Genomic DNA, 11,091 nt, shown 5'->3' on the forward strand with positions numbered 1-11,091 from the left:
GTTAGTGGCTAGCTAGTTCAAATGGGATATTGTGATTTCACAAGACTGTCTTAGAAGTGATCATTTGAAAATGTTCAATTTGAAAAATGTGCACTTAGAGAAAATATAAAAATAAAGTGTTGCATATTGATACTTATCTGTTTCTATATATACATATTTATTGTGAGAAATCATTAAGATGATCAGTGTTTCCACAAAGATAAATATCATTAATTTTTAATAATAACATAGAGTTAAAAGGTAAATTGAGCAAATTGGCTATTTCTGGCAATTTATTTAAGTGTGTATCAAACTGGTAGCCCTTCGCATTAATCAGTACCCAAGAAGTAGCTCTTGGTTTCAAAAAGGTTGGTGACCCCTGGCTTAGATGCAGCTGAGCGGCCATGGAAACCCATTCCATGAAGCTCTCTGTGTACTGTGCGTGGGCTAATTGGAAGGTCACATGAAGTTTGGAGCTCTGTAGCAACTGACTGTGCAGAAAGTCTTTGCACTATGCGGTTCAGCATCCGCTGACCCCTCTCTGTCAGTTCACGTGGCCTACCACTTGGTGGCTGAGTTGCTGTTGTTCCCAAACTCTTCACTTTTCTTATAACAAAGTCGACTTTGGAATATTTAGGAGCGAGGAAATTTCACGACTGGATTTGTTGCACAGGTGGCATCCTATGACAGTTCCACGCTGGAAATCACTGAGAGCGGCCCATTCTTTCACAAATGTTTGTAGAAACAGTCTCCATGCCTCAGTGCTTGATTTTATACACCTGTGGCCGGGCCAAGTGATTAGGACACCTGATTCTCATCATTTAGATGGGTGGCCAAATACTTTTGGCAATATAGTGTATCTAAAATAATCAAGTGAAAAGGTTATTTGCTAAAAAAACAAAAAGTCCCATGTCTCTTGACGATTCATCAATAGCTGCAAATAGAGAGGCTATGCTGTAGAAAAGCACGGGTGTTGCTGTTTAATCTTCATAAAGGGAGAAATGGGGGGCTGGCTGATTGATGAAGGCTCCGCAACACATCTATCAGCAGTTCTGCCTCCACTCAACCCATTACCTTGGGAAAGGTAACTAGACATTTGCTTGATGAATAAATAAAACGTCTTGTACCATGAATCGTGTCGCAGCCTGTGCATGTTTATGTCAGATCGCACCAAATGCCCTTTTAGTGATGTCCTGGACATTGATTAAAAGAGCTAAGAGTACCGTATCCCAAAAGGAACATGGTACCCGCTTGTGTTTACTTACGGAGTTTGGACTCAAGGCTGCTTGTGTTTGACAGGAAGTTCAAAGTGAAAATAGGGTTAAGAAAAACTACATTTGATGCCTCCATAATAGATTGATTGATTGATTGAGACTTTTATTAGTAGGTTGCACAGTGAAGTACATATTCCGTACAATTGACCACTAAATGGCAACACCCGAATAAGTTTTTCAACTTGTTTAAGTCGGGGTACACTTAAATTGATTCATGATACAGATATATACTATCATCATAATACAGTCATCACACAAGATAATCACATTGAATTATTTACATTATTTACAATCAGGGGTGTGGAGGGGGGCGGGGGGTAGGATATGGACAGCAAGTAGTGGACATAGAGAGAGAGAGAGAGAGAGAGAGAGAGAGAGAGAGAGAGAGAGAGAGAGAGAGAGAGAGAGAGAGAGAGAGAGAGAGAGAGATCAGAATGCATAAGAAAAAGTATCTGCATTTGATTGTTTACATTTGATTATTAGCAATCCGGGGAAGGTGTTAGTTTAGGGTTGTAGCTGCCTGGAGGTGAACTTTTATTGCGGTTTTGAAGGAGGATAGAGATGCCCTTTCTTTTATACCTGTTGGGAGCGCATTCCACATTGATGTGGCATAGAAAGAGAATGAGTTAAGACCTTTGTTAGTTCGGAATCTGGGTTTAACGTGGTTAGTGGAGCTCCCCCTGGTGTTGTGGTTATGGCGGTCATTTACGTTAAGGAAGTAGTTTGACATGTACTTCGGTATCAGGGAGGTGTAGCGGATTTTATAGACTAGGCTCAGTGCAAGTTGTTTAACTCTGTCCTCCACCTTGAGCCAGCCCACTTTAGAGAAGTGGGTAGGAGTGAGGTGGGATCTGGGGTGGAGGTCTAGAAGTAATCTGACTAGCTTGTTCTGAGATGTTTGGAGTTTAGATTTGAGGGTTTTGGAGGTGCTGGGGTACCAGGAGGTGCATGCGTAATCGAAAAAGGGTTGAACGAGAGTTCCCGCCAGAATCCTCAAGGTGCTTTTGTTGACCAGAGAGGAGATTCTGTAGAGAAATCTCGTTCGTTGGTTAACCTTTCTGATTACCTTGGTTGCCATTTTATCACAGGAAAGGTTAGCCTCTAGAATGGAACCTAGGTAGGTGACCTCATCTTTCCTGGTAGAATGAATAGAATAACCACTGTTGTATTTCAAGAAAAGATGTACCATATTTTTCGGACTATTAGGCACCATTAAAATCCTTTCATTCTTTCAAAACTCGACAGTGCGCCTTATCACCCAGTCTGCCTAATGTATGGAATAATTTTGGTTGTGCTTACCGACCTCGAAGCTATTTTATTTATTATACTATGGATTTTCATTAAAAATTATTAACTTGTGTGACAATCATTGGTACTTTTACTTTTTAAATTTTTTTTTTAAAAGATCGAAGCTACTTAGCGAAGCAACTCCACGGGCTGGGGACAACATGTACGGGAAACATCAATGATGATTGGTTGGTTTACATATGAGAAAATCCAGGATTGGTTGCTTGGTTTACTATGATGAGTCACAATTGGTTTGTATTCTTTTCCTCATGAATGTCACAAAATAAGAATTGTTATCCATTTAGTCATTCATTCTCTGAACCACATGCCCTCTGGCGACTACTTCAACAATTTAAAAAAAAAATCCCGGATTTCCAAAAATTCCCAGTTTTCAGGGACATTTTCAAAATGAATTTTCCATTTTTTTAAACTTCCACAATTCGCACATTTTTCAACCTATTCAAACCATTCCACCTTCAACACATTTCACCAACCTGGAAATTTAAACTACTATTTTTCCAAGTCCAAAAAAATTCCAGGATTTTCCAGTATTCCTGGTTTTCCAATGTTACTACTTCAACATTTCTTGACTGATTTTAAAAATTCCGACACCAACCATTTCAACTCATTCAGTTTTTCAAGTTTTTTTTATATTTTTCCAAAAATTCCCGCTTTTCCCGAAATTCCCAAATTTCCATGAAATTCCCATTGAAATGAATGGGACATTTTTAAAAGTTCCACAACTCCCACATTTTTCATCCGATTCAAACCGTTCTAACTTCAAAATGTTCAGCCTGTGCAAAATGGTGTGCTCTCCTTCAACAATTAAAAAAAAAAATCCCGGATTTCCAAGAATTCACAGTTTTCAGGGACATTTTCAAAATGAATTGTCCATTTTTTAAACTTGCACAATTTGCACATTTTTCAACCTATTCAAAAAATTCCACCTTCAACACATTCAACCAACTAACACTTTCCCAAGTTCTAAACCAAATTCCGTTTTTCCTGGAAATTCAAACTCTTCAACATTCAAACTATTCTTACATTCATACTACAATTTGTCAGCATTTCAGGTTAACTTCAACATTGAAGCATTCACACGCAATTCCTTTGGGAATTGCCTCATCTAACTAACACATAATATTTCCACCCTTTTGGGGGCCACACAAATTGGGCCTAACCCACCACCACAAATAGATTGCAGTCCTTTGGGAAAGTAATGTGGAGAACATGCCAGCGTCACAGCCATAAAAGAGGCGAGGCGGTGCCTGTGTGAAAGAGCTGTAATACCAGGACGTGGCTATGAAGTCACACCATCTGTTTCCTCCATCCTGTTGTGTTGAAGGCAACGACGCCCTCCAATCAATATTTTACACATCACACTAGACACCAGTAATGATGTGATTGGGTATACATGTAACAGCACATAGTATCCCACCTTCACTGGGTCCTGTGTAAAAGGCAAAGGAGGCTTAAGGGAACAGTGAGGCTATGTTGACATATGTCTCGGTAAAAGAAGCTCATGAAACTCTGTGGAGGGTTGAGGTGTGGTTTGGGGGAGACAATTGGACTTTTTAATACCATTGTAAAATTAGGCTTTTTTTTAATAGTTTGCGTGATTTTTTTCATACTATAACGTTAGTGGACATTTTTTCAAATGCTCCTAAAAACAAAACATTTCTGACCAAAAAACTAAAGTCACATGGAATGATTGCATAATCTAACTCAGGGGTCACCAACCTTTTTGAAAGCAAGAGCTACTTCTTGGGTACTGATTAATGCGAAGGGCTACCAGTTTGATACACACTTAAATAAATTGCCAGAAATAGCCAATTTGCTCAATTTACCTTTAACTCTATGTTATTATTAATAATTAATGATATTTACACTTAATTGAACGGTTTAAAAGAGGAGAAAACACGAAAAAAAATGACAATTAAATTTTGAAACATAGTTTATCTTCAATTTCGACTCTTTAAAATTCAAAATTCAACCGAAAAAAAGAAGAGAAAAATTTAAAAAAGAATTTATGGAACATCATTAGTAATTTTTCCTGATTAAGATTAATTTTAGAATTTTGATGACATGTTTTAAATAGGTTAAAATCCAATCTGCACTTTGTTAGAATATATAACAAATTGGACCAAGTTATATTTCTAACAAAGACAAATCATTATTTCTTCTAGATTTTCCAGAACAAAAATGTTAAAAGAAATTCAAAAGACTTTAAAATAAGATTTAAATTTGATTCTACAGATTTTCTAGATTTTCCAGAATAATTTTTTGGAATTTTAATCATAATAAGTTTGAAGAAATATTTCACCAATATTCTTCGTAGAAAAAACAGAAGCTAAAATGAAGAATTAAATCAAAATGTATTTATTATTCTTTACAATAAAAAAAATAAATTTACTTGAACATTGATTTAAATTGTCAGGAAAGAAGAGGAAGGAATTTAAAAGGTAAAAAGGTATATGTGTTTAAAAATCCTAAAATCATTTTTAAGGTTGTATTTTTTCTCTACAATTGTCTTTCTGAAAGTTATAAGAAGCAAAGTAAAAAAAAATAATGAATTTATTTAAACAAGTGAAGACCAAGTCTTTAAAATATTTTCTTGGATTTTCAAATTCTATTTGAGTTTTGTCTCTCTTATAATTAAAAATGTCGAGCAAAGCGAGACCAGCTTGCTAGTAAATAAATAAAATTTAAAAAATAGAGGCAGCTCACTGGTAAGTGCTGCTATTTGAGCTATTTTTAGAACAGGCCAGCGGGCTACTCATCTGGTCCTTACGGTCTACCTGGTGCCCGCGGGCACCGCGTTGGTGACCCCTGATCTAACTGCTCGATTAATCATTGCAGCCCTACTGCAAAGTAGGGTTGACTAGACAACGGCACATTATTATAATTATTGATTTGCAAAAAATATTTTTTGATCCAATTACCGCAATTTCCGGACTATAAGACGCACCTGACTATAAGCCGCACCAGCTAAATTTAGGGGAAAATACAGATTGCTCCATATATAAGCCGCACCTGACTATAAGCCGCAGGGTTTTGATGTGTAATTAGCGTAGTATATAGGGGTTCCTGCTACCACGGAGGGGATTGTCGGGACAGAGATGACTGTTTGGGAACGCAAAGCGTCCCATTTATTAACAATAAATCTTTCAATCATTCAATCAAACTTTCACATCTTTGACATGGCGAACAGCATTCGTGCAGAGTACAAATAATACAACGGTGCAAAGTAATACAAAGTGCTCGCCTGTACGTTATCAAAATAACCAGCCTACCGGTATATGAAAAGTCAGTCTTTAATCATTGTGTCATCGTCTTCCTCCTGCGTACTAAAACCACCGAAATCCTCTTCGTCTGTGTCGGAGAAGAACAGGCCGTATATAAGCCGCACCCTTGTATAAGCCGCAGGGACCAGAACGAGGGGAAAAAGTAGCGGCTTATAGTCCGGAAATTACGGTAGTTGAAGTTGCATAATTTCCCACGGCACACCAGACAATATCTCACGGCACACTAGTGGTTGAAAATCACTGTTCTATGGCATGCAATTGTGCAAAACAAAGTCGATGATACACAATAACTAAACAAAAGCAACAACTATCTGCTACTAAATTAAATCATTTGGGTTTTTTTGCACTCAAAGTCCTCCTGTGTCCAGGGAATTATTCCTTGAGTTTGTAAACAAACTAGGGCTGGGCGATATATTGATATACTCGATATATCGCGGGTTTGTCTCTGTGCGATATAGAAAATGACTACATGGTGATATTGGAGTATACGTTCTCACGCAGTTGCTTTTAGCTGCGGGCATTACTCTACGGGCGTTTCTCACTCTTTCTTGTCTCTCCTTCTCACAGAGACATAAAATAAGCGCACCTTCTTACAAACCCCGTTTCCATATGAGTTGGGAAATTGTGTTAGATGTAAATATAAACGGAATACAATGATTTGCAAATCCTATTCAACCCATATTCAATTGAATGCACTACAAAGACAAGATATTTGATGTTCAAACTCATAAACATTATTTTTTTTTGCAAATAATAATTAACTTAGAATTTCATGGCTGCAACACGTGCCAAAGTAGTTGGGAAAGGGCATGTTCACCACTGTGTTACATCACCTTTTCTTTATAGTTTTATAACCTTTACAATACAATTTGTCTTGCTTTTCACGGTTTTCACCCACTATTTTCCCTGTTATTCTTCTTTCCAACCGTGTCTATTATAATTACACTGTTGTCCGCACATGCTTCATGGCCAACTGTGCAAATTGATGACAATTAGCAACAACATCCAACTGTCACAAATATATTGCTAGACTGTGGAAAATAACATGTGTGACCATTTGTGAGCACAAACAATATTTAATTGTGAAATTGGTCCTATATAATAAACTACTTAGAATGTTGTTCTTTGAACCACAAAGTACATTCCAAACAAAAAGTATACAATCGTTCAAGCTAAATAAAATGGAAAATATCGACCTTGCATTACTTTGACAGCTTCTTTTAGGGGAAAGTTTAAATTCCATAACGTTTGCGGTATATTGCTGCAATTTTTTTGTTAAAGGTTCCAAAATCTTAATAATCTGTCAAGCAGTTTGACGCTCCATTCTAAATGCATTAAAGCAAATAAACATAAACATAAAAGGAGTCAGGGCGCCACGTCAGAGTTTAAATCATATTAAATGTTGGCTAAAAGTGACTTTAGTCACAAGGTTTCTACATTAATGTCACCGAAACGGAGATGCTTAAACAGCATGTAGGGTTGTCTCGGTACCAATATTTGGTACCGGGACCAAAATGTATTTTCCACAATTTTTGATAATTTTCTAAATTAAGGGGACCACAAAAAATTGCTGTATTGGCTTTATTTTAACACCAAAAAAAATGTCTAATCCCACAAATGGTTGTTCCTTACAAATGTGGCATCATTTAAAAGGTTAATAAACAGTAGTTTACATACAAATACAAAAAAAAAATATCTATTGGAGGTGGAGGTGTGTGCCTCTATGTCCGGAACAATCTTCATGCCAAAGTATGCAACATCACCCTAGAAGATGATCTCTGTGAATCCTTGTTCATGGAGATCAATCAATCAATCAATCAATGTTTATTTATATAGCCCTAAATCACAAGTGTCTCAAAGGGCTGTACAAGCCACAACGACATCCTCGGTACAGAGCCCACAACAACAACAAAGGAAAAAAGTTAATTGTTGGAGTACTCTATCGTCCTCCCGACTCACCTCTTGACACTTTTCTTTCCAAATTGGATGAACTATTACTCAGTCTAAATAAACTAAACAAAAACTGTATCCTTCTTGGAGACTTTAATATTGATATTTCCAAGGAGGACGGAGCAAAACTGAACTTTATCAACACGTTACATTCCTCTTCCTTCTTCCCCACCATCAATAGGTTCACTCGAGTCACAGATGCCTCTAAAACAATAATCGATAACATTATTACCAACATCCGAAATACAAAGCTCGTGACAGGGGTGGTGCAATCTGATATCACGGACCACTTTCCCATAATACTATTCTTTGACTCTGGCAAAACTCCTCCCCCGCCCCACCTCCTAAAGGTAAAACCAAAATACTCAATAATACAACTCTACAACACCTAAATAATAATCTGCTTGCCAGGCAATGGGACTCTGTGTTTAATTGCACCTGTCCCGATGCTGCATATGAAAACCTGATTAAAATGATTCAGGATGCTATTCAGGAAACAATCCCTGAAAAAACTATCAAAAATCATACCTCAGAAAAAAATCCCTGCATTACAAGGGGGATCTTAAAGTCCATCAGACACAAGAATAAACTCTACAAATGTTTTATTTCGAAACCTACCACTGTCAACAAAGATAAATACACAAATTATAGAAATAAATTAACTCATATTATCAGGAAAAGTAAGCGCAACTATTAATCTGAACTATTACAAGCATCGCAGGGGGATTGTAGGAGAACATGGAACGTGTTGAATACTGTTCTCAACAAGGGACATAAGGCCCCTTCTGTTCCGGATACAGGGTCAAATAGGGCTGATCTTGCCAATAGTTTTAATACCTTTTTTGCTTCTATTGGGGAAAACCTATCTAGTAAAATAAGTCAACCTCCAGGGTATTCCTTTAAAGAATTTTTATCAGGCAGCTACCCTAGCTCCTTTTTCATGCAGCCAACCGACATTAATGAGCTTTATACGATCATTATGGACCTAAAGTCATCACATACAGCTGGAGTGGACGGGATACGTAGCAAAATCTTGAAAGCCATAGCAAATGTGATCACATAAACATACAGTCTATTATACAGCATTATTCACATGTGAATAATATAAATACAGTCTATTATACAGCATTATTCACATGTGAATAATATAGTCTATTATACAGCATTATTCACATGTGAATAATATAAATACAGTCTATTATACAGCATTATTCACATGTGAATAATATGAATACAGTCTATTATGCAGCATTATTCACATGTGAATAATATAAATACAGTCTATTATACAGCATTATTCACATGTGAATAACATAAATACAGTCTATTATACAGCATTATACACATGTGAATAATATAAATACAGTCTATTATACAGCATTATTCACATGTGAATAACATAAATACAGTCTAATATACAGCATTATTCACATGTGAATAATATAAATACAGTCTATTATACAGCATTATTCACATGTGAATAATATAAATACAGTCTATTATACAGCATTATTCACATGTGAATAATATAGTCTATTATACAGCATTATTCACATGTGAATAACATAAATACAGTCTATTATACAGCATTATTCACATGTGAATAATATAAATACAGTCTATTATACAGCATTATTCACATGTGAATAATATAAATACAGTCTATTATACAGAATTATTCACATGTGAATAATATAAATACAGTCTATTATACAGCATTATTCACATGTGACTAATATAAATACAGTCTATTATACAGAATTATTCACATGTGAATAATATAAATACAGTCTATTATACAGAATTATTCACATGTGAATAATATAAATACAGTCTATTATACAGCATTATTCAAATGTGAATAATATGAATACAGTCTATTATACAGCATTATTCACATGTGAATAACATAAATACAGTCTATTATACAGCATTATTCAAATGTGAATAATATGAATACAGTCTATTATACAGCATTATTCACATGTGAATAACATAAATACAGTCTATTATACAGCATTATTCAAATGTGAATAATATGAATACAGTCTATTATACAGCATTATTCACATGTGAATAATATAAATAGTCTATTATACAGCATTATTCAAATGTGAATAATATAAATACAGTCTATTATACAGCATTATTCACATGTGAATAATATAAATACAGTCTATTATACAGCATTATTCAAATGTGAATAATATGAATACAGTCTATTATACAGCATTATTCACATGTGAATAACATAAATACAGTCTATTATACAGCATTATTCAAATGTGAATAATATGAATACAGTCTATCATACAGCATTATACACATGTGAATAATATAAATACAGTCTATTATACAGCATTATTCACATGTGAATAACATAAATATAGTCTATTATACAGCATTATTCAAATGTGAATAATATAAATACAGTCTATTATACAGCATCATTCACATGTGAATAATATAAATACAGTCTATTACTGTTAATATCTGCTTACTTTCTCTTTCAACATGTTCTATCTACACTTCTGTTAAAATGTAATAATCACTTACTCTGCTGTTGTTTGATACTTTACATTAGTTTTGGATGACACCACACATTTAGGTATCGATCTGATACCTAAATTCCAACAGCAGCGTACAGAATTGAGATAGAATTCAAAAAGTAAATAATGGAGGTATAAATGGAAATAATATAGAAAATATAATAAGAATAAAAATAAAAAGTAATAATAAGAATAAAAAATATAAACAGTAAAACTAAGAATATAACAAGGGAAACTAGGCAGTAGTGACCGTTATGAAAATTTAAAAAAATAAAAATAAATAAAAAATGTAGAAATACGGTAATAGTGTCGATTAAATGAAAGATACTTGACAGTGTATGCAAAATGTCGCCACTTCCTTGTTTAGTTCTACGAAATAAGCGTATATGTACTGTACTTATCTTGAGTATAAGTGAGTACTTTATTCGAATGTCGGTGAAAAGTGTATATTTCAACTTTGAGGGGAGGGAAAAGAGTCAATAGAAGGATAGAAAAGAGTAAATAATAGTTTGAACTCGTCGTACCTGCAGCTTGCTTCCGTGTATTCAGAGTCCAGTTTGTGTTATAAAAGCATCCCACGGATCTTCTGTTCCGTCTTCCCAGAAGCGAGTGGTCGGTTGCAGCTCTTTAAAGGACCTGAAAGGTGATATAAGCGGAGAAGAGGAGCAGACAGGTGTGTTATCCAGGTGACAATGACGTCACTCTGTTCATGTCCCCTCCCTCCCCGCCATCGCCTCTTCATCAACA

The 11,091-nt window shown here is 35.3% G+C and overlaps 1 protein-coding gene across 1 annotated transcript in view; it reads right to left on the reverse strand.

Annotated features, from left to right (window-relative positions):
• LOC133638758 (protein turtle homolog A-like) overlaps positions 1-11,091 on the reverse strand; it is a 179,295-nt gene that overhangs the window by 168,049 nt on the left and 155 nt on the right. Inside the window, exon 2 of the mRNA XM_062031684.1 lies at positions 10,869-10,980. The gene's annotated coding sequence lies outside the window, so the exon portion shown is untranslated. The remainder of the gene's footprint in view (positions 1-10,868; positions 10,981-11,091) is intronic.

The sequence above is a fragment of the Entelurus aequoreus genome, linkage group LG21, assembly GCF_033978785.1.
Source record: "Entelurus aequoreus isolate RoL-2023_Sb linkage group LG21, RoL_Eaeq_v1.1, whole genome shotgun sequence".
In the NCBI taxonomy this organism is placed as follows: Eukaryota; Metazoa; Chordata; class Actinopteri; order Syngnathiformes; family Syngnathidae; genus Entelurus; species Entelurus aequoreus.